Source organism: Symphalangus syndactylus, chromosome 9, assembly GCF_028878055.3.
Source record: "Symphalangus syndactylus isolate Jambi chromosome 9, NHGRI_mSymSyn1-v2.1_pri, whole genome shotgun sequence".
Classification (NCBI taxonomy): domain Eukaryota; kingdom Metazoa; phylum Chordata; class Mammalia; order Primates; family Hylobatidae; genus Symphalangus; species Symphalangus syndactylus.
The window spans coordinates 317,202-343,298 of record NC_072431.2 but is presented as its reverse complement, the minus strand read 5'-3'; positions in this window follow the sequence as shown (position 1 = coordinate 343,298).

Genomic DNA, 26,097 nt, shown 5'->3' with positions numbered 1-26,097 from the left:
AAATGCAAGTGGACATTCGGAGCGCTAAGAGGGTAATAGTGGAAAAAGGAATATATTCAAATATAAACTACACAGTAGCATTCTGTGAAAATTCTTTCTGTTCTGTGCATTCAACTAACAGAGTTGAACCTTACTTTTGATTGAGCCGTTCTGAAACACTCTTTCTGTAGAAACTGCAATTGGACATGCTAAGCGCTAAGAGGCCTACATTGGGAAAAAGAATATCTTCAAATAAAAACTACACAGATGCATTCTGTGAAACTTATTTCTGATCTGTAAATTCAGTTAACAGAGATAAAACATATTTTTGATTGAGCAGTTATGAAACACTCTTTTTGTAGAAAATGCAAGTGGAGATTCGGAGCGCTAAGAGGGTAATAGTGGAAAAAGGAATGTCTTCAAATATAAACTACACAGAATCATTCGGTGAAACTTCTTTCTGATCTGTGCATTCAGCTAACAGAGTTAAACCATACTTTTGATTGAGCAGATCTGAACACTCTTTCTGTAGAAAATGCAACTGGACATTTGGAGCGCTAAGAGCGTAGTAGTGGAAAAAGGAATATATTCAAATATAAACTACACAGAAGCATTCTGTGAAACTTCTTTCTGATCTGAGCATTCAGCTAACAGAATTAAACCATACTTTTGATTGAGCAGTTTTGAAACCCTCTGTCTGTAGAAAATGCAACTGGACATTCGTAGAGCTAAGTGGGTAATAGTGGAAAAAAGAATATATTCAAATATAAACTACACAGAAGCATTGTATGAAACTTCTTTCTGTTCTGTGCATTCAACTAACAGAGTTGAACCTTACTTTTGATTGAGCCGTTCTGAAACACTCTTTCTGTAGAAACTGCAATTGGACATTCTGAGCGCTAAGAGGCCTATATTGGGAAAAAGAATGTCTACAAATAAAAACTACACAGAAGAATTGTGTGAAACTTCTTTCTGTTCTGTTTGTTCAACTAAAAGAGTTGAACCTTAGTTTTGATTGAGCCGCTCTGAAACACTCTTTCTGTAGAAAATGCAAGTGGAGATTCGGAGCGCTAAGAGGGTAATAGTGGAAAAAGGAATATATTCCAATATAAACTACACAGTAGCATTCTGTGAAAATTCTTTTTGTTCTGTGCATTCAACTAACAGAGTTGAACCTTACTTTTGATTGAGCCGTTCTGAAACACTCTTTCTGTAGAAACTGCAATTGGACATGCTAAGCGCTAAGAGGCCTACATTGGGAAAAAGTATATCTTCAAATAAAAACTACACAGATGCATTCTGTGAAACTTATTTCTGATCTGTAAATTCAGTTAACAGAGATAAAACATATTTTTGATTGAGCAGTTATGAAACACTCTTTTTGTAGAAAATGCAAGTGGAGATTCGGAGCGCTAAGAGGGTAATAGTGGAAAAAGGAATGTCTTCAAATATAAACTACACAGAATAATTCGGTGAAACTTCTTTCTGATCTGTGCATTCAGCTAACAGAGTTAAACCATACTTTTGATTGAGCAGATCTGAACACTCTTTCTGTAGAAAATGCAACTGGACATTTGGAGCGCTAAGAGCCTAGTAGTGGAAAAAGGAATATATTCAAATATAAACTACACAGAAGCATTCTGTGAAACTTCTTTCTGATCTGAGCATTCAGCTAACAGAGTTAAACCATACTTTTGATTGAGCAGTTTTGAAACACTCTGTCTGTAGAAAATGCAACTGGACATTCGTAGCGCTAAGTGGGTAATAGTGGAAAAAAGAATATGTTCAAATATAAACTACACAGAAGCATTGTATGAAACTTCTTTCTGTTCTGTGCATTCAACTAACAGAGTTGAAGCTTACTTTTGATTGAGCCGTTCTGAAACACTCTTTCTGTAGAAACTGCAATTGGACATTCTGAGCGCTAAGAGGCCTAGATTGGGAAAAAGAATGTCTACAAATAAAAACTACACAGAAGAATTGTGTGAAACTTCTTTCTGTTCTGTTTGTTCAACTAAAAGAGTTGAACCTTAGTTTTGATTGAGCCGTTCTGAAACACTCTTTCTGTAGAAAATGCAAGTGGAGATTCGGAGCGCTAAGAGGGTAATAGTGGAAAAAGGAATGTCTCCAAATATAAACTACACAGAATCATTCTGTGAAACTTCTTTCTGATCTGTGCATTCAGCTAACAGAGTTAAACCATACTTTTGGTTGAGCAGATCTGAACACTCTTTCTGTAGAAAATGCAACTGGACATTTGGAGCGCTAAGAGAGTAGTAGTGGAAAAAGGAATATATTCAAATATAAACTACACAGAAGCATTCTGTGAAACTTCTTTCTGATCTGAGCATTCAGCTAACAGAGTTAAACCATACTTTTGATTGAGCAGTTTTGAAACACTCTGTCTGTAGAAAATGCAACTGGACATTCGTAGCGCTAAGTGGGTAATAGTGGAAAAAAGAATATGTTCAAATATAAACTACACAGAAGCATTGTATGAAACTTCTTTCTGTTCTGTGCATTCAACTAACAGAGTTGAAGCTTACTTTTGATTGAGCCGTTCTGAAACACTCTTTCTGTAGAAACTGCAATTGGACATTCTGAGCGCTAAGAGGCCTAGATTGGGAAAAAGAATTTCTACAAATAAAAACTACACAGAAGAATTGTGTGAAACTTCTTTCTGTTCTGTTTGTTCAACTAAAAGAGTTGAACCTTAGTTTTGATTGAGCCGTTCTGAAACACTCTTTCTGTAGAAAATGCAAGTGGAGATTCGGAGCGCTAAGAGGGTAATAGTGGAAAAAGGAATGTCTCCAAATATAAACTACACAGAATCATTCTGTGAAACTTCTTTCTGATCTGTGCATTCAGCTAACAGAGTTAAACCATACTTTTGGTTGAGCAGATCTGAACACTCTTTCTGTAGAAAATGCAACTGGACATTTGGAGCGCTAAGAGAGTAGTAGTGGAAAAAGGAATATATTCAAATATAAACTACACAGAAGCATTCTGTGAAACTTCTTTCTGATCTGAGCATTCAGCTAACAGAGTTAAACCATACTTTTGATTGAGCAGTTTTGAAACACTCTGTCTGTAGAAAATGCAACTGGACATTCGTAGCGCTAAGTGGGTAATAGTGGAAAAAAGAATATGTTCAAATATAAACTACACAGAAGCATTGTATGAAACTTCTTTCTGTTCTGTGCATTCAACTAACAGAGTTGAACCTTACTTTTGATTGAGCCTTTCTGAAACACTCTTTCTGTAGATACTGCAATTGGACATTCTGAGCGCTAAGAGGCCTCTATTGGGAAAAATAATATCTTCAAATAAAAACTACACAGAAGCATTGTGTGAAACTTATTTCTGATATGTTCATTACGCTAACAGAGTTAAACCATACTTTTGATTGCGCAGTTCTGAACACTCTTTCTGTAGAAAATGCAAGTGGACATTCGGAGCGCTAAGAGGGTAATAGTGGAAAAAGGACTATATTCAAATATAAACTACACAGTAGCATTCTGTGAAAATTCTTTCTGTTCTGTGCATTCAACTAACAGAGTTGAACCTTACTTTTGATTGAGCCGTTCTGAAACACTCTTTCTGTAGAAACTGCAATTGGACATGCTAAGCGCTAAGAGGCCTACATTGGGAAAAAGAATATCTTCAAATAAAAACTACACAGATGCATTCTGTGAAACTTATTTCTGATCTGTAAATTCAGTTAACAGAGATAAAACATATTTTTGATTGAGCAGTTATGAAACACTCTTTTTGTAGAAAATGCAAGTGGAGATTCGGAGCGCTAAGAGGGTAATAGTGGAAAAAGGAATGTCTTCAAATATAAACTACACAGAATCATTCGGTGAAACTTCTTTCTGATCTGTGCATTCAGCTAACAGAGTTAAACCATACTTTTGATTGAGCAGATCTGAACACTCTTTCTGTAGAAAATGCAACTGGACATTTGGAGCGCTAAGAGCGTAGTAGTGGAAAAAGGAATATATTCAAATATAAACTACACAGAAGCATTCTGTGAAACTTCTTTCTGATCTGAGCATTCAGCTAACAGAGTTAAACCATACTTTTGATTGAGCAGTTTTGAAACCCTCTGTCTGTAGAAAATGCAACTGGACATTCGTAGAGCTAAGTGGGTAATAGTGGAAAAAAGAATATGTTCAAATATAAACTACACAGAAGCATTGTATGAAACTTCTTTCTGTTCTGTGCATTCAACTAACAGAGTTGAACCTTACTTTTGATTGAGCCGTTCTGAAACACTCTTTCTGTAGAAACTGCAATTGGACATTCTGAGCGCTAAGAGGCCTATATTGGGAAAAAGAATGTCTACAAATAAAAACTACACAGAAGAATTGTGTGAAACTTCTTTCTGTTCTGTTTGTTCAACTAAAAGAGTTGAACCTTAGTTTTGATTGAGCCGTTCTGAAACACTCTTTCTGTAGAAAATGCAAGTGGAGATTCGGAGCGCTAAGAGGGTAATAGTGGAAAAAGGAATATATTCCAATATAAACTACACAGTAGCATTCTGTGAAAATTCTTTTTGTTCTGTGCATTCAACTAACAGAGTTGAACCTTACTTTTGATTGAGCCGTTCTGAAACACTCTTTCTGTAGAAACTGCAATTGGACATGCTAAGCGCTAAGAGGCCTACATTGGGAAAAAGAATATCTTCAAATAAAAACTACACAGATGCATTCTGTGAAACTTATTTCTGATCTGTAAATTCAGTTAACAGAGATAAAACATATTTTTGATTGAGCAGTTATGAAACACTCTTTTTGTAGAAAATGCAAGTGGAGATTCGGAGCGCTAAGAGGGTAATAGTGGAAAAAGGAATGTCTTCAAATATAAACTACACAGAATAATTCGGTGAAACTTCTTTCTGATCTGTGCATTCAGCTAACAGAGTTAAACCATACTTTTGATTGAGCAGATCTGAACACTCTTTCTGTAGAAAATGCAACTGGACATTTGGAGCGCTAAGAGCATAGTAGTGGAAAAAGGAATATATTCAAATATAAACTACACAGAAGCATTCTGTGAAACTTCTTTCTGATCTGAGCATTCAGCTAACAGAGTTAAACCATACTTTTGATTGAGCAGTTTTGAAACACTCTGTCTGTAGAAAATGCAACTGGACATTCGTAGCGCTAAGTGGGTAATAGTGGAAAAAAGAATATGTTCAAATATAAACTACACAGAAGCATTGTATGAAACTTCTTTCTGTTCTGTGCATTCAACTAACAGAGTTGAACCTTACTTTTGATTGAGCCGTTCTGAAACACTCTTTATGTAGATACTGCAATTGGACATTCTGAGCGCTAAGAGGCCTCTATTGGGAAAAATAATATCTTCAAATAAAAACTACACAGAAGCATTGTGTGAAACTTATTTCTGATATGTTCATTACGCTAACAGAGTTAAACCATACTTTTGATTGCGCAGTTCTGAACACTCTTTCTGTAGAAAATGCAAGTGGACATTCGGAGCGCTAAGAGGGTAATAGTGGAAAAAGGAATATATTCAAATATAAACTACACAGTAGCATTCTGTGAAAATTCTTTCTGTTCTGTGCATTCAACTAACAGAGTTGAACCTTACTTTTGATTGAGCCGTTCTGAAACACTCTTTCTGTAGAAACTGCAATTGGACATGCTAAGCGCTAAGAGGCCTACATTGGGAAAAAGAATATCTTCAAATAAAAACTACACAGATGCATTCTGTGAAACTTATTTCTGATCTGTAAATTCAGTTAACAGAGATAAAACATATTTTTGATTGAGCAGTTATGAAACACTCTTTTTGTAGAAAATGCAAGTGGAGATTCGGAGCGCTAAGAGGGTAATAGTGGAAAAAGGAATGTCTTCAAATATAAACTACACAGAATCATTCGGTGAAACTTCTTTCTGATCTGTGCATTCAGCTAACAGAGTTAAACCATACTTTTGATTGAGCAGATCTGAACACTCTTTCTGTAGAAAATGCAACTGGACATTTGGAGCGCTAAGAGCGTAGTAGTGGAAAAAGGAATATATTCAAATATAAACTACACAGAAGCATTCTGTGAAACTTCTTTCTGATCTGAGCATTCAGCTAACAGAGTTAAACCATACTTTTGATTGAGCAGTTTTGAAACCCTCTGTCTGTAGAAAATGCAACTGGACATTCGTAGAGCTAAGTGGGTAATAGTGGAAAAAAGAATATGTTCAAATATAAACTACACAGAAGCATTGTATGAAACTTCTTTCTGTTCTGTGCATTCAACTAACAGAGTTGAACCTTACTTTTGATTGAGCCGTTCTGAAACACTCTTTCTGTAGAAACTGCAATTGGACATTCTGAGCGCTAAGAGGCCTATATTGGGAAAAAGAATGCCTACAAATAAAAACTACACAGAAGAATTGTGTGAAACTTCTTTCTGTTCTGTTTGTTCAACTAAAAGAGTTGAACCTTAGTTTTGATTGAGCCGTTCTGAAACACTCTTTCTGTAGAAAATGCAAGTGGAGATTCGGAGCGCTAAGAGGGTAATAGTGGAAAAAGGAATGTCTCCAAATATAAACTACAGAGAATCATTCTGTGAAACTTCTTTCTGATCTGTGCATTCAGCTAACAGAGTTAAACCATACTTTTGGTTGAGCAGATCTGAACACTCTTTCTGTAGAAAATGCAACTGGACATTTGGAGTGCTAAGAGAGTAGTAGTGGAAAAAGGAATATATTCAAATATAAACTACACAGAAGCATTCTGTGAAACTTCTTTCTGATCTGAGCATTCAGCTAACAGAGTTAAACCATACTTTTGATTGAGCAGTTTTGAAACACTCTGTCTGTAGAAAATGCAACTGGACATTCGTAGCGCTAAGTGGGTAATAGTGGAAAAAAGAATATGTTCAAATATAAACTACACAGAAGCATTGTATGAAACTTCTTTCTGTTCTGTGCATTCAACTAACAGAGTTGAACCTTACTTTTGATTGAGCCTTTCTGAAACACTCTTTCTGTAGATACTGCAATTGGACATTCTGAGCGCTAAGAGGCCTCTATTGGGAAAAATAATATCTTCAAATAAAAACTACACAGAAGCATTGTGTGAAACTTATTTCTGATATGTTCATTACGCTAACAGAGTTAAACCATACTTTTGATTGCGCAGTTCTGAACACTCTTTCTGTAGAAAATGCAAGTGGACATTCGGAGCGCTAAGAGGGTAATAGTGGAAAAAGGAATATATTCAAATATAAACTACACAGTAGCATTCTGTGAAAATTCTTTCTGTTCTGTGCATTCAACTAACAGAGTTGAACCTTACTTTTGATTGAGCCGTTCTGAAACACTCTTTCTGTAGAAACTGCAATTGGACATGCTAAGCGCTAAGAGGCCTACATTGGGAAAAAGAATATCTTCAAATAAAAACTACACAGATGCATTCTGTGAAACTTATTTCTGATCTGTAAATTCAGTTAACAGAGATAAAACATATTTTTGATTGAGCAGTTATGAAACACTCTTTTTGTAGAAAATGCAAGTGGAGATTCGGAGCGCTAAGAGGGTAATAGTGGAAAAAGGAATGTCTTCAAATATAAACTACACAGAATCATTCGGTGAAACTTCTTTCTGATCTGTGCATTCAGCTAACAGAGTTAAACCATACTTTTGATTGAGCAGATCTGAACACTCTTTCTGTAGAAAATGCAACTGGACATTTGGAGCGCTAAGAGCGTAGTAGTGGAAAAAGGAATATATTCAAATATAAACTACACAGAAGCATTCTGTGAAACTTCTTTCTGATCTGAGCATTCAGCTAACAGAATTAAACCATACTTTTGATTGAGCAGTTTTGAAACCCTCTGTCTGTAGAAAATGCAACTGGACATTCGTAGAGCTAAGTGGGTAATAGTGGAAAAAAGAATATATTCAAATATAAACTACACAGAAGCATTGTATGAAACTTCTTTCTGTTCTGTGCATTCAACTAACAGAGTTGAACCTTACTTTTGATTGAGCCGTTCTGAAACACTCTTTCTGTAGAAACTGCAATTGGACATTCTGAGCGCTAAGAGGCCTATATTGGGAAAAAGAATGTCTACAAATAAAAACTACACAGAAGAATTGTGTGAAACTTCTTTCTGTTCTGTTTGTTCAACTAAAAGAGTTGAACCTTAGTTTTGATTGAGCCGCTCTGAAACACTCTTTCTGTAGAAAATGCAAGTGGAGATTCGGAGCGCTAAGAGGGTAATAGTGGAAAAAGGAATATATTCCAATATAAACTACACAGTAGCATTCTGTGAAAATTCTTTTTGTTCTGTGCATTCAACTAACAGAGTTGAACCTTACTTTTGATTGAGCCGTTCTGAAACACTCTTTCTGTAGAAACTGCAATTGGACATGCTAAGCGCTAAGAGGCCTACATTGGGAAAAAGTATATCTTCAAATAAAAACTACACAGATGCATTCTGTGAAACTTATTTCTGATCTGTAAATTCAGTTAACAGAGATAAAACATATTTTTGATTGAGCAGTTATGAAACACTCTTTTTGTAGAAAATGCAAGTGGAGATTCGGAGCGCTAAGAGGGTAATAGTGGAAAAAGGAATGTCTTCAAATATAAACTACACAGAATAATTCGGTGAAACTTCTTTCTGATCTGTGCATTCAGCTAACAGAGTTAAACCATACTTTTGATTGAGCAGATCTGAACACTCTTTCTGTAGAAAATGCAACTGGACATTTGGAGCGCTAAGAGCCTAGTAGTGGAAAAAGGAATATATTCAAATATAAACTACACAGAAGCATTCTGTGAAACTTCTTTCTGATCTGAGCATTCAGCTAACAGAGTTAAACCATACTTTTGATTGAGCAGTTTTGAAACACTCTGTCTGTAGAAAATGCAACTGGACATTCGTAGCGCTAAGTGGGTAATAGTGGAAAAAAGAATATGTTCAAATATAAACTACACAGAAGCATTGTATGAAACTTCTTTCTGTTCTGTGCATTCAACTAACAGAGTTGAACCTTACTTTTGATTGAGCCGTTCTGAAACACTCTTTATGTAGATACTGCAATTGGACATTCTGAGCGCTAAGAGGCCTCTATTGGGAAAAATAATATCTTCAAATAAAAACTACACAGAAGCATTGTGTGAAACTTATTTCTGATATGTTCATTACGCTAACAGAGTTAAACCATACTTTTGATTGCGCAGTTCTGAACACTCTTTCTGTAGAAAATGCAAGTGGACATTCGGAGCGCTAAGAGGGTAATAGTGGAAAAAGGAATATATTCAAATATAAACTACACAGTAGCATTCTGTGAAAATTCTTTCTGTTCTGTGCATTCATCTAACAGAGTTGAACCTTACTTTTGATTGAGCCGTTCTGAAACACTCTTTCTGTAGAAACTGCAATTGGACATGCTAAGCGCTAAGAGGCCTACATTGGGAAAAAGAATATCTTCAAATAAAAACTACACAGATGCATTCTGTGAAACTTATTTCTGATCTGTAAATTCAGTTAACAGAGATAAAACATATTTTTGATTGAGCAGTTATGAAACACTCTTTTTGTAGAAAATGCAAGTGGAGATTCGGAGCGCTAAGAGGGTAATAGTGGAAAAAGGAATGTCTTCAAATATAAACTACACAGAATCATTCGGTGAAACTTCTTTCTGATCTGTGCATTCAGCTAACAGAGTTAAACCATACTTTTGATTGAGCAGATCTGAACACTCTTTCTGTAGAAAATGCAACTGGACATTTGGAGCGCTAAGAGCGTAGTAGTGGAAAAAGGAATATATTCAAATATAAACTACACAGAAGCATTCTGTGAAACTTCTTTCTGATCTGAGCATTCAGCTAACAGAGTTAAACCATACTTTTGATTGAGCAGTTTTGAAACCCTCTGTCTGTAGAAAATGCAACTGGACATTCGTAGAGCTAAGTGGGTAATAGTGGAAAAAAGAATATGTTCAAATATAAACTACACAGAAGCATTGTATGAAACTTCTTTCTGTTCTGTGCATTCAACTAACAGAGTTGAACCTTACTTTTGATTGAGCCGTTCTGAAACACTCTTTCTGTAGAAACTGCAATTGGACATTCTGAGCGCTAAGAGGCCTATATTGGGAAAAAGAATGTCTACAAATAAAAACTACACAGAAGAATTGTGTGAAACTTCTTTCTGTTCTGTTTGTTCAACTAAAAGAGTTGAACCTTAGTTTTGATTGAGCCGTTCTGAAACACTCTTTCTGTAGAAAATGCAAGTGGAGATTCGGAGCGCTAAGAGGGTAATAGTGGAAAAAGGAATATATTCCAATATAAACTACACAGTAGCATTCTGTGAAAATTCTTTTTGTTCTGTGCATTCAACTAACAGAGTTGAACCTTACTTTTGATTGAGCCGTTCTGAAACACTCTTTCTGTAGAAACTGCAATTGGACATGCTAAGCGCTAAGAGGCCTACATTGGGAAAAAGAATATCTTCAAATAAAAACTACACAGATGCATTCTGTGAAACTTATTTCTGATCTGTAAATTCAGTTAACAGAGATAAAACATATTTTTGATTGAGCAGTTATGAAACACTCTTTTTGTAGAAAATGCAAGTGGAGATTCGGAGCGCTAAGAGGATAATAGTGGAAAAAGGAATGTCTTCAAATATAAACTACACAGAATAATTCGGTGAAACTTCTTTCTGATCTGTGCATTCAGCTAACAGAGTTAAACCATACTTTTGATTGAGCAGAGCTGAACACTCTTTCTGTAGAAAATGCAACTGGACATTTGGAGCGCTAAGAGCGTAGTAGTGGAAAAAGGAATATATTCAAATATAAACTACACAGAAGCATTCTGTGAAAATTCTTTCTGATCTGAGCATTCAGCTAACAGAGTTAAACCATACTTTTGATTGAGCAGTTTTGAAACACTCTGTCTGTAGAAAATGCAACTGGACATTCGTAGCGCTAAGTGGGTAATAGTGGAAAAAAGAATATGTTCAAATATAAACTACACAGAAGCATTGTATGAAACTTCTTTCTGTTCTGTGCATTCAACTAACAGAGTTGAACCTTACTTTTGATTGAGCCTTTCTGAAACACTCTTTCTGTAGAAACTGCAATTGGACATTCTGAGCGCTAAGAGGACTCTAATGGGAAAAATAATATCTTCAAATAAAAACTACACAGAATCATTGTGTGAAACTTATTTCTGATATGTTCATTACGCTAACAGAGTTAAACCATACTTTTGATTGCGCAGTTCTGAACACTCTTTCTGTAGAAAATGCAAGTGGACATTCGGAGCGCTAAGAGGGTAATAGTGGAAAAAGGAATATATTCAAATATAAACTACACAGTAGCATTCTGTGAAAATTCTTTCTGTTCTGTGCATTCAACTAACAGAGTTGAACCTTACTTTTGATTGAGCCGTTCTGAAACACTCTTTCTGTAGAAACTGCAATTGGACATGCTAAGCGCTAAGAGGCCCACATTGGGAAAAAGAATATCTTCAAATAAAAACTACACAGATGCATTCTGTGAAACTTATTTCTGATCTGTAAATTCAGTTAACAGAGATAAAACATATTTTTGATTGAGCAGTTATGAAACACTCTTTTTGCAGAAAATGCAAGTGGAGATTCGGAGCGCTAAGAGTGTAATAGTGGAAAAAGGAATGTCTTCAAATATAAACTACACAGAATCATTCGGTGAAACTTCTTTCTGATCTGTGCATTCAGCTAACAGAGTTAAACCATACTTTTGATTGAGCAGATCTGAACACTCTTTCTGTAGAAAATGCAACTGGACATTTGGAGCGCTAAGAGCGTAGTAGTGGAAAAAGGAATATATTCAAATATAAACTACACAGAAGCATTCTGTGAAACTTCTTTCTGATCTGAGCATTCAGCTAACAGAGTTAAACCATACTTTTGATTGAGCAGTTTTGAAACCCTCTGTCTGTAGAAAATGCAACTGGACATTCGTAGAGCTAAGTGGGTAATAGTGGAAAAAAGAATATGTTCAAATATAAACTACACAGAAGCATTGTATGAAACTTCTTTCTGTTCTGTGCATTCAACTAACAGAGTTGAACCTTACTTTTGATTGAGCCGTTCTGAAACACTCTTTCTGTAGAAACTGCAATTGGACATTCTGAGCGCTAAGAGGCCTATATTGGGAAAAAGAATGTCTACAAATAAAAACTACACAGAAGAATTGTGTGAAACTTCTTTCTGTTCTGTTTGTTCAACTAAAAGAGTTGAACCTTAGTTTTGATTGAGCCGTTCTGAAACACTCTTTCTGTAGAAAATGCAAGTGGAGATTCGGAGCGCTAAGAGGGTAATAGTGGAAAAAGGAATATATTCCAATATAAACTACACAGTAGCATTCTGTGAAAATTCTTTTTGTTCTGTGCATTCAACTAACAGAGTTGAACCTTACTTTTGATTGAGCCGTTCTGAAACACTCTTTCTGTAGAAACTGCAATTGGACATGCTAAGCGCTAAGAGGCCTACATTGGGAAAAAGAATATCTTCAAATAAAAACTACACAGATGCATTCTGTGAAACTTATTTCTGATCTGTAAATTCAGTTAACAGAGATAAAACATATTTTTGATTGAGCAGTTATGAAACACTCTTTTTGTAGAAAATGCAAGTGGAGATTCGGAGCGCTAAGAGGGTAATAGTGGAAAAAGGAATGTCTTCAAATATAAACTACACAGAATCATTCGGTGAAACTTCTTTCTGATCTGTGCATTCAGCTAACAGAGTTAAACCATACTTTTGATTGAGCAGATCTGAACACTCTTTCTGTAGAAAATGCAACTGGACATTTGGAGCGCTAAGAGCGTAGTAGTGGAAAAAGGAATATATTCAAATATAAACTACACAGAAGCATTCTGTGAAACTTCTTTCTGATCTGAGCATTCAGCTAACAGAGTTAAACCATACTTTTGATTGAGCAGTTTTGAAACACTCTGTCTGTAGAAAATGCAACTGGACATTCGTAGCGCTAAGTGGGTAATAGTGGAAAAAAAATATGTTCAAATATAAACTACACAGAAGCATTGTATGAAACTTCTTTCTGTTCTGTGCATTCAACTAACAGAGTTGAACCTTACTTTTGATTGAGCCGTTCTGAAACACTCTTTCTGTAGAAACTGCAATTGGACATTCTGAGCGCTAAGAGGCCTAGATTGGGAAAAAGAATGTCTACAAATAAAAACTACACAGAAGAATTGTGTGAAACTTTTTTCTGTTCTGTTTGTTCAACTAAAAGAGTTGAACCTTAGTTTTGATTGAGCCGTTCTGAAACACTCTTTCTGTAGAAAATGCAAGGGGAGATTCGGAGCGCTAAGAGGGTAATAGTGGAAAAAGGAATGTCTCCAAATATAAACTACACAGAATCATTCTGTGAAACTTTTTTCTGATCTGTGCATTCAGCTAACAGAGTTAAACCATACTTTTGGTTGAGCAGATCTGAACACTCTTTCTGTAGAAAATGCAACTGGACAGTTGGAGCGCTAAGAGAGTAGTAGTGGAAAAAGGAATATATTCAAATATAAACTACACAGAAGCATTCTGTGAAACTTCTTTCTGATCTGAGCATTCAGCAAACAGAGTTAAACCATACTTTTGATTGAGCAGTTTTGAAACACTCTGTCTGTAGAAAATGCAACTGGACATTCGTAGCGCTAAGTGGGTAATAGTGGAAAAAAGAATATGTTCAAATATAAACTACACAGAAGCATTGTATGAAACTTCTTTCTGTTCTGTGCATTCAACTAACAGAGTTGAACCTTACTTTTGATTGAGCCTTTCTGAAACACTCTTTCTGTAGATACTGCAATTGGACATTCTGAGCGCTAAGAGGCCTCTATTGGGAAAAATAATATCTTCAAATAAAAACTACACAGAAGCATTGTGTGAAACTTATTTCTGATATGTTCATTACGCTAACAGAGTTAAACCATACTTTTGATTGCGCAGTTCTGAACACTCTTTCTGTAGAAAATGCAAGTGGACATTCGGAGTGCTAAGAGGGTAATAGTGGAAAAAAGAATATATTCAAATATAAACTACACAGTAGCATTCTGTGAAAATTCTTTCTGTTCTGTGCATTCAACTAACAGAGTTGAACCTTACTTTTGATTGAGCCGTTCTGAAACACTCTTTCTGTAGAAACTGCAATTGGACATGCTAAGCGCTAAGAGGCCTACATTGGGAAAAAGAATATCTTCAAATAAAAACTACACAGATGCATTCTGTGAAACTTATTACTGATCTGTAAATTCAGTTAACAGAGATAAAACATATTTTTGATTGAGCAGTTATGAAACACTCTTTTTGTAGAAAATGCAAGTGGAGATTCGGAGCGCTAAGAGGGTAATAGTGGAAAAAGGAATGTCTTCAAATATAAACTACACAGAATCATTCGGTGAAACTTCTTTCTGATCTGTGCATTCAGCTAACAGAGTTAAACCATACTTTTGATTGAGCAGATCTGAACACTCTTTCTGTAGAAAATGCAACTGGACATTTGGAGCGCTAAGAGCGTAGTAGTGGAAAAAGGAATATATTCAAATATAAACTACACAGAAGCATTCTGTGAAACTTCTTTCTGATCTGAGCATTCAGCTAACAGAGTTAAACCATACTTTTGATTGAGCAGTTTTGAAACCCTCTGTCTGTAGAAAATGCAACTGGACATTCGTAGAGCTAAGTGGGTAATAGTGGAAAAAAGAATATGTTCAAATATAAACTACACAGAAGCATTGTATGAAACTTCTTTCTGTTCTGTGCATTCAACTAACAGAGTTGAACCTTACTTTTGATTGAGCCGTTCTGAAACACTCTTTCTGTAGAAACTGCAATTGGACATTCTGAGCGCTAAGAGGCCTATATTGGGAAAAAGAATGTCTACAAATAAAAACTACACAGAAGAATTGTGTGAAACTTCTTTCTGTTCTGTTTGTTCAACTAAAAGAGTTGAACCTTAGTTTTGATTGAGCCGTTCTGAAACACTCTTTCTGTAGAAAATGCAAGTGGAGATTCGGAGCGCTAAGAGGGTAATAGTGGAAAAAGGAATATATTCAAATATAAACTACACAGTAGCATTCTGTGAAAATTCTTTTTGTTCTGTGCATTCAACTAACAGAATTGAACCTTACTTTTGATTGAGCCGTTCTGAAACACTCTTTCTGTAGAAACTGCAATTGGACATGCTAAGCGCTAAGAGGCCTACATTGTTAAAAAGAATATCTTCAAATAAAAACTACACAGATGCATTCTGTGAAACTTATTTCTGATCTGTAAATTCAGTTAACAGAGATAAAACATATTTTTGATTGAGCAGTTATGAAACACTCTTTTTGTAGAAAATGCAAGTGGAGATTCCGAGCGCTAAGAGGGTAATAGTGGAAAAAGGAATGTCTTCAAATATAAACTACACAGAATCATTCGGTGAAACTTCTTTCTGATCTGTGCATTCAGCTAACAGAGTTAAACCATACTTTTGATTGAGCAGATCTGAACACTCTTTCTGTAGAAAATGCAACTGGACATTTGGAGCGCTAAGAGCGTAGTAGTGGAAAAAGGAATATATTCAAATATAAACTACACAGAAGCATTCTGTGAAACTTCTTTCTGATCTGAGCATTCAGCTAACAGAGTTAAACCATACTTTTGATTGAGCAGTTTTGAAACACTCTGTCTGTAGAAAATGCAACTGGACATTCGTAGCGCTAAGTGGGTAATAGTGGAAAAAAGAATATGTTCAAATATAAACTACACAGAAGCATTGTATGAAACTTCTTTCTGTTCTGTGCATTCAACTAACAGAGTTGAACCTTACTTTTGATTGAGCCGTTCTGAAACACTCTTTCTGTAGAAACTGCAATTGGACATTCTGAGCGCTAAGAGGCCTAGATTGGGAAAAAGAATGTCTACAAATAAAAACTACACAGAAGAATTGTGTGAAACTTCTTTCTGTTCTGTTTGTTCAACTAAAAGAGTTGAACCTTAGTTTTGATTGAGCCGTTCTGAAACACTCTTTCTGTAGAAAATGCAAGTGGAGATTCGGAGCGCTAAGAGGGTAATAGTGGAAAAAGGAATGTCTCCAAATATAAACTACACAGAATCATTCTGTGAAACTTCTTTCTGATCTGTGCATTCAGCTAACAGAGTTAAACCATACTTTTGGTTGAGCAGATCTGAACACTCTTTCTGTAGAAAATGCAACTGGACATTTGGAGCGCTAAGAGAGTAGTAGTGGAAAAAGGAATATATTCAAATATAAACTACACAGAAGCATTCTGTGAAACTTCTTTCTGATCTGAGCATTCAGCTAACAGAGTTAAACCATACTTTTGATTGAGCAGTTTTGAAACACTCTGTCTGTAGAAAATGCAACTGGACATTCGTAGCGCTAAGTGGGTAATAGTGGAAAAAAGAATATATTCAAATATAAACTACACAGAAACATTGTATGAAACTTCTTTCTGTTCTGTGCATTCAACTAACAGAGTTAAACCTTACTTTTGATTGAGCCTTTCTGAAACACTCTTTCTGTAGAAACTGCAGTTGGACATTCTGAGCGCTAAGAGGCCTCTATTGGGAAAAATAATATCTTCAAATAAAAACTACACAGAATAATTGTGTGAAACTTATTTCTGATATGTTCATTACGCTAACAGAGTTAAACCATACTTTTGATTGCGCAGTTCTGAACACTCTTTCTGTAGAAAATGCAAGTGGACATTCGGAGCGCTAAGAGGGTAATAGTGGAAAAAGGAATATATTCAAATATAAACTACACAGTAGCATTCTGTGAAAATTCTTTCTGTTCTGTGCATTCAACTAACAGAGTTGAACCTTACTTTTGATTGAGCCGTTCTGAAACACTCTTTCTGTAGAAACTGCAATTGGACATGCTAAGCGCTAAGAGGCCTACATTGGGAAAAAGAATATCTTCAAATAAAAACTACACAGATGCATTCTGTGAAACTTATTTCTGATCTGTAAATTCAGTTAACAGAGATAAAACATATTTTTGATTGAGCAGTTATGAAACACTCTTTTTGTAGAAAATGCAAGTGGAGATTCGGAGCGCTAAGAGGGTAATAGTGGAAAAAGGAATGTCTTCAAATATAAACTACACAGAATCATTCGGTGAAACTTCTTTCTGATCTGTGCATTCAGCTAACAGAGTTAAACCATACTTTTGATTGAGCAGATCTGAACACTCTTTCTGTAGAAAATGCAACTGGACATTTGGAGCGCTAAGAGCGTAGTAGTGGAAAAAGGAATATATTCAAATATAAACTACACAGAAGCATTCTGTGAAACTTCTTTCTGATCTGAGCATTCAGCTAACAGAGTTAAACCATACTTTTGATTGAGCAGTTTTGAAACCCTCTGTCTGTAGAAAATGCAACTGGACATTCGTAGAGCTAAGTGGGTAATAGTGGAAAAAAGAATATGTTCAAATATAAACTACACAGAAGCATTGTATGAAACTTCTTTCTGTTCTGTGCATTCAACTAACAGAGTTGAACCTTACTTTTGATTGAGCCGTTCTGAAACACTCTTTCTGTAGAAACTGCAATTGGACATTCTGAGCGCTAAGAGGCCTATATTGGGAAAAAGAATGTCTACAAATAAAAACTACACAGAAGAATTGTGTGAAACTTCTTTCTGTTCTGTTTGTTCAACTAAAAGAGTTGAACCTTAGTTTTGATTGAGCCGTTCTGAAACACTCTTTCTGTAGAAAATGCAAGTGGAGATTCGGAGCGCTAAGAGGGTAATAGTGGAAAAAGGAATATATTCCAATATAAACTACACAGTAGCATTCTGTGAAAATTCTTTTTGTTCTGTGCATTCAACTAACAGAGTTGAACCTTACTTTTGATTGAGCCGTTCTGAAACACTCTTTCTGTAGAAACTTCAATTGGACATGCTAAGCGCTAAGAGGCCTACATTGGGAAAAAGAATATCTTCAAATAAAAACTACACAGATGCATTCTGTGAAACTTATTTCTGATCTGTAAATTCAGTTAACAGAGATAAAACATATTTTTGATTGAGCAGTTATGAAACACTCTTTTTGTAGAAAATGCAAGTGGAGATTCGGAGCGCTAAGAGGGTAATAGTGGAAAAAGGAATGTCTTCAAATATAAACTACACAGAATCATTCGGTGAAACTTCTTTCTGATCTGTGCATTCAGCTAACAGAGTTAAACCATACTTTTGATTGAGCAGATCTGAACACTCTTTCTGTAGAAAATGCAACTGGACATTTGGAGCGCTAAGAGCGTAGTAGTGGAAAAAGGAATATATTCAAATATAAACTACACAGAAGCATTCTGTGAAACTTCTTTCTGATCTGAGCATTCAGCTAACAGAGTTAAACCATACTTTTGATTGAGCAGTTTTGAAACACTCTGTCTGTAGAAAATGCAACTGGACATTCGTAGCGCTAAGTGGGTAATAGTGGAAAAAAAATATGTTCAAATATAAACTACACAGAAGCATTGTATGAAACTTCTTTCTGTTCTGTGCATTCAACTAACAGAGTTGAACCTTACTTTTGATTGAGCCGTTCTGAAACACTCTTTCTGTAGAAACTGCAATTGGACATTCTGAGCGCTAAGAGGCCTAGATTGGGAAAAAGAATGTCTACAAATAAAAACTACACAGAAGAATTGTGTGAAACTTTTTTCTGTTCTGTTTGTTCAACTAAAAGAGTTGAACCTTAGTTTTGATTGAGCCGTTCTGAAACACTCTTTCTGTAGAAAATGCAAGTGGAGATTCGGAGCGCTAAGAGGGTAATAGTGGAAAAAGGAATGTCTCCAAATATAAACTACACAGAATCATTCTGTGAAACTTCTTTCTGATCTGTGCATTCAGCTAACAGAGTTAAACCATACTTTTGGTTGAGCAGATCTGAACACTCTTTCTGTAGAAAATGCAACTGGACAGTTGGAGCGCTAAGAGAGTAGTAGTGGAAAAAGGAATATATTCAAATATAAACTACACAGAAGCATTCTGTGAAACTTCTTTCTGATCTGAGCATTCAGCAAACAGAGTTAAACCATACTTTTGATTGAGCAGTTTTGAAACACTCTGTCTGTAGAAAATGCAACTGGACATTCGTAGCGCTAAGTGGGTAATAGTGGAAAAAAGAATATGTTCAAATATAAACTACACAGAAGCATTGTATGAAACTTCTTTCTGTTCTGTGCATTCAACTAACAGAGTTGAACCTTACTTTTGATTGAGCCTTTCTGAAACACTCTTTCTGTAGATACTGCAATTGGACATTCTGAGCGCTAAGAGGCCTCTATTGGGAAAAATAATATCTTCAAATAAAAACTACACAGAAGCATTGTGTGAAACTTATTTCTGATATGTTCATTACGCTAACAGAGTTAAACCATACTTTTGATTGCGCAGTTCTGAACACTCTTTCTGTAGAAAATGCAAGTGGACATTCGGAGTGCTAAGAGGGTAATAGTGGAAAAAAGAATATATTCAAATATAAACTACACAGTAGCATTCTGTGAAAATTCTTTCTGTTCTGTGCATTCAACTAACAGAGTTGAACCTTACTTTTGATTGAGCCGTTCTGAAACACTCTTTCTGTAGAAACTGCAATTGGACATGCTAAGCGCTAAGAGGCCTACATTGGGAAAAAGAATATCTTCAAATAAAAACTACACAGATGCATTCTGTGAAACTTATTACTGATCTGTAAATTCAGTTAACAGAGATAAAACATATTTTTGATTGAGCAGTTATGAAACACTCTTTTTGTAGAAAATGCAAGTGGAGATTCGGAGCGCTAAGAGGGTAATAGTGGAAAAAGGAATGTCTTCAAATATAAACTACACAGAATCATTCGGTGAAACTTCTTTCTGATCTGTGCATTCAGCTAACAGAGTTAAACCATACTTTTGATTGAGCAGATCTGAACACTCTTTCTGTAGAAAATGCAACTGGACATTTGGAGCGCTAAGAGCGTAGTAGTGGAAAAAGGAATATATTCAAATATAAACTACACAGAAGCATTCTGTGAAACTTCTTTCTGATCTGAGCATTCAGCTAACAGAGTTAAACCATACTTTTGATTGAGCAGTTTTGAAACCCTCTGTCTGTAGAAAATGCAACTGGACATTCGTAGAGCTAAGTGGGTAATAGTGGAAAAAAGAATATGTTCAAATATAAACTACACAGAAGCATTGTATGAAACTTCTTTCTGTTCTGTGCATTCAACTAACAGAGTTGAACCTTACTTTTGATTGAGCCGTTCTGAAACACTCTTTCTGTAGAAACTGCAATTGGACATTCTGAGCGCTAAGAGGCCTATATTGGGAAAAAGAATGTCTACAAATAAAAACTACACAGAAGAATTGTGTGAAACTTCTTTCTGTTCTGTTTGTTCAACTAAAAGAGTTGAACCTTAGTTTTGATTGAGCCGTTCTGAAACACTCTTTCTGTAGAAAATGCAAGTGGAGATTCGGAGCGCTAAGAGGGTAATAGTGGAAAAAGGAATATATTCCAATATAAACTACACAGTAGCATTCTGTGAAAATTCTTTTTGTTCTGTGCATTCAACTAACAGAGTTGAACCTTACTTTTGATTGAGCCGTTCTGAAACACTCTTTCTGTAGAAACTGCAATTGGACATGCTAAGCGCTAAGAGGCCTACATTGGGAAAAAGAATATCTTCAAATAAAAACTACACAGATGCATTCTGTGAAACTTATTTCTGATCTGTAAATTCAGTTAACAGAGATAAAACATATTTTTGATTGAGCAGTTATGAAACACTCTTTTTGTAGAAAATGCAAGTGGAGATTCGGAGCGCTAAGAGGGTAATAGTGGAAAAAGGAATGTCTTCAAATATAAACTACACAGAATCATTCGGTGAAACTTCTTTCTGATCTGTGCATTCAGCTAACAGAGTTAAACCATACTTTTGATTGAGCAGATCTGAACACTCTTTCTGTAGAAAATGCAACTGGACATTTGGAGCGCTAAGAGCGTAGTAGTGGAAAAAGGAATATATTCAAATATAAACTACACAGAAGCATTCTGTGAAACTTCTTTCTGATCTGAGCATTCAGCTAACAGAGTTAAACCATACTTTTGATTGAGCAGTTTTGAAACAATCTGTCTGTAGAAAATGCAACTGGACATTCGTAGAGCTAAGTGGGTAATAGTGGAAAAAAGAATATGTTCAAATAGAAACTACACAGAAGCATTGTATGAAACTTCTTTCTGTTCTGTGCATTCAACTAACAGAGTTGAACCTTACTTTTGATTGAGCCGTTCTGAAACACTCTTTCTGTAGAAACTGCAATTGGACATTCTGAGCGCTAAGAGGCCTATATTGGGAAAAAGAATGTCTACAAATAAAAACTACACAGAAGAATTGTGTGAAACTTCTTTCTGTTCTGTTTGTTCAACTAAAAGAGTTGAACCTTAGTTTTGATTGAGCCGTTCTGAAACACTCTTTCTGTAGAAAATGCAAGTGGAGATTCGGAGCGCTAAGAGGGTAATAGTGGAAAAAGGAATATATTCCAATATAAACTACACAGTAGCATTCTGTGAAAATTCTTTTTGTTCTGTGCATTCAACTAACAGAGTTGAACCTTACTTTTGATTGAGCCGTTCTGAAACACTCTTTCTGTAGAAACTGCAATTAGACATGCTAAGCGCTAAGAGGCCTACATTGGGAAAAAGAATATCTTCAAATAAAAACTACACAGATGCATTCTGTGAAACTTATTTCTGATCTGTAAATTCAGTTAACAGAGATAAAACATATTTTTGATTGAGCAGTTATGAAACACTCTTTTTGTAGAAAATGCAAGTGGAGATTCGGAGCGCTAAGAGGGTAATAGTGGAAAAAGGAATGTCTTCAAATATAAACTACACAGAATCATTCGGTGAAACTTCTTTCTGATCTGTGCATTCAGCTAACAGAGTTAAACCATACTTTTGATTGAGCAGATCTGAACACTCTTTCTGTAGAAAATGCAACTGGACATTTGGAGCGCTAAGAGCGTAGTAGTGGAAAAAGGAATATATTCAAATATAAACTACACAGAAGCATTCTGTGAAACTTCTTTCTGATCTGAGCATTCAGCTAACAGAGTTAAACCATACTTTTGATTGAGCAGTTTTGAAACACTCTGTCTGTAGAAAATGCAACTGGACATTCGTAGCGCTAAGTGGGTAATAGTGGAAAAAAGAATATGTTCAAATATAAACTACACAGAAGCATTGTATGAAACTTCTTTCTGTTCTGTGCATTCAACTAACAGAGTTGAACCTTACTTTTGATTGAGCCGTTCTGAAACACTCTTTCTGTAGAAACTGCAATTGGACATTCTGAGCGCTAAGAGGCCTAGATTGGGAAAAAGAATGTCTACAAATAAAAACTACACAGAAGAATTGTGTGAAACTTCTTTCTGTTCTGTTTGTTCAACTAAAAGAGTTGAACCTTAGTTTTGATTGAGCCGTTCTGAAACACTCTTTCTGTAGAAAATGCAAGTGGAGATTCGGAGCGCTAAGAGGGTAATAGTGGAAAAAGAAATGTCTCCAAATATAAACTACACAGAATCATTCTGTGAAACTTCTTTCTGATCTGTGCATTCAGCTAACAGAGTTAAACCATACTTTTGGTTGAGCAGATCTGAACACTCTTTCTGTAGAAAATGCAACTGGACATTTGGAGCGCTAAGAGAGTAGTAGTGGAAAAAGGAATATATTCAAATATAAACTACACAGAAGCATTCTGTGAAACTTCTTTCTGATCTGAGCATTCAGCTAACAGAGTTAAACCATACTTTTGATTGAGCAGTTTTGAAACACTCTGTCTGTAGAAAATGCAACTGGACATTCGTAGCGCTAAGTGGGTAATAGTGGAAAAAAGAATATGTTCAAATATAAACTACACAGAAGCATTGTATGAAACTTCTTTCTGTTCTGTGCATTCAGCTAACAGAGTTGAACCTTACTTTTGATTGAGCCGTTCTGAAACACTCTTTATGTAGATACTGCAATTGGACATTCTGAGCGCTAAGAGGCCTCTATTGGGAAAAATAATATCTTCAAATAAAAACTACACAGAAGCATTGTGTGAAACTTATTTCTGATATGTTCATTACGCTAACAGAGTTAAACCATACTTTTGATTGCGCAGTTCTGAACACTCTTTCTGTAGAAAATGCAAGTGGACATTCGGAGCGCTAAGAGGGTAATAGTGGAAAAAGGAATATATTCAAATATAAACTACACAGTAGCATTCTGTGAAAATTCTTTCTGTTCTGTGCATTCAACTAACAGAGTTGAACCTTACTTTTGATTGAGCCGTTCTGAAACACTCTTTCTGTAGAAACTGCAATTGGACATGCTAAGCGCTAAGAGGCCTACATTGGGAAAAAGAATATCTTCAAATAAAAACTACACAGATGCATTCTGTGAAACTTATTTCTGATCTGTAAATTCAGTTAACAGAGATAAAACATATTTTTGATTGAGCAGTTATGAAACACTCTTTTTGTAGAAAATGCAAGTGGAGATTCGGAGCGCTAAGAGGGTAATAGTGGAAAAAGGAATGTCTTCGAATATAAACTACACAGAATCATTCGGTGAAACTTCTTTCTGATCTGTGCATTCAGCTAACAGAGTTAAACCATACTTTTGATTGAGCAGATCTGAACACTCTTTCTGTAGAAAATGCAACTGGACATTTGGAGCGCTAAGAGCGTAGTAGTGGAAAAAGGAATATATTCAAATATAAACTACACAGAAGCATTCTGTGAAACTTCTTTCTGATCTGAGCATTCAGCTAACAGAGTTAAACCATACTTTTGATTGAGCAGTTTTGAAACCCTCTGTCTGTAGAAAATGCAACTGGACATTCGTAGAGCTAAGTGGGTAATAGTGGAAAAAAGAATATGTTCAAATATAAACTACACAGAAGCATTGTATGAAACTTCTTTCTGTTCTGTGCATTCAACTAACAGAGTTGAACCTTACTTTTGATTGAGCCGTTCTGAAACACTCTTTCTGTAGAAACTGCAATTGGACATTCTGAGCGCTAAGAGGCCTATATTGGGAAAAAGAATGTCTACAAATAAAAACTACACAGAAGAATTGTGTGAAACTTCTTTCTGTTCTGTTTGTTCAACTAAAAGATTTGAACCTTAGTTTTGATTGAGCCGTTCTGAAACACTCTTTCTGTAGAAAATGCAAGTGGAGATTCGGAGCGCTCAGAGGGTAATAGTGGAAAAAGGAATATATTCCAATATAAACTACACAGTAGCATTCTGTGAAAATTCTTTTTGTTCTGTGCATTCAACTAACAGAGTTGAACCTTACTTTTGATTGAGCCGTTCTGAAACACTCTTTCTGTAGAAACTGCAATTGGACATGCTAAGCGCTAAGAGGCCTACATTGGGAAAAAGAATATCTTCAAATAAAAACTACACAGATGCATTCTGTGAAACTTATTTCTGATCTGTAAATTCAGTTAACAGAGATAAAACATATTTTTGATTGAGCAGTTATGAAACACTCTTTTTGTAGAAAATGCAAGTGGAGATTCGGAGCGCTAAGAGGGTAATAGTGGAAAAAGGAATGTCTTCAAATATAAACTACACAGAATCATTCGGTGAAACTTCTTTCTGATCTGTGCATTCAGCTAACAGAGTTAAACCATACTTTTGATTGAGCAGATCTGAACACTCTTTCTGTAGAAAATGCAACTGGACATTTGGAGCGCTAAGAGCATAGTAGTGGAAAAAGGAATATATTCAAATATAAACTACACAGAAGCATTCTGTGAAACTTCTTTCTGATCTGAGCATTCAGCTAACAGAGTTAAACCATACTTTTGATTGAGCAGATTTGAAACACTCTGTCTGTAGAAAATGCAACTGGACATTCGTAGCGCTAAGTGGGTAATAGTGGAAAAAAGAATATGTTCAAATATTAACTACACAGAAGCATTGTATGAAACTTCTTTCTGTTCTGTGCATTCAACTAACAGAGTTGAACCTTACTTTTGATTGAGCCGTTCTGAAACACTCTTTCTGTAGAAACTGCAATTGGACATTCTGAGCGCTAGGAGGCCTAGATTGGGAAAAAGAATGTCTACAAATAAAAACTACACAGAAGAATTGTGTGAAACTACTTTCTGTTCTGTTTCTTCAACTAAAAGAGTTGAACCTTAGTTTTGATTGAGCCGTTCTGAAACACTCTTTCTGTAGAAAATGCAAGTGGAGATTCGGAGCGCTAAGAGGGTAATAGTGGAAAAAGGAATGTCTCCAAATATAAACTACACAGAATCATTCTGTGAAACTTCTTTCTGATCTGTGCATTCAGCTAACAGAGTTAAACCATACTTTTGGTTGAGCAGATCTGAACACTCTTTCTGTAGAAAATGCAACTGGACATTTGGAGCGCTAAGAGAGTAGTAGTGGAAAAAGGAATATATTCAAATATAAACTACACAGAAGCATTCTGTGAAACTTCTTTCTGATCTGAGCATTCAGCTAACAGAGTTAAACCATACTTTTGATTGAGCAGTTTTGAAACACTCTGTCTGTAGAAAATGCAACTGGACATTCGTGGCGCTAAGTGGGTAATAGTGGAAAAAATAATATATTCAAATATAAACTACACAGAAGCATTGTATGAAACTTCTTTCTGTTCTGTGCATTCAACTAACAGAGTTAAACCTTACTTTTGATTGAGCCTTTCTGAAACACTCTTTCTGTAGAAACTGCAGTTGGACATTCTGAGCGCTAAGAGGCCTCTATTGGGAAAAATAATATCTTCAAATAAAAACTACACAGAATAATTGTGTGAAACTTATTTCTGATATGTTCATTACGCTAACAGAGTTAAACCATACTTTTGATTGCGCAGTTCTGAACACTCTTTCTGTAGAAAATGCAAGTGGACATTCGGAGCGCTAAGAGGGTAATAGTGGAAAAAGGAATATATTCAAATATAAACTACACAGTAGCATTCTGTGAAAATTCTTTCTGTTCTGTGCATTCAACTAACAGAGTTGAACCTTACTTTTGATTGAG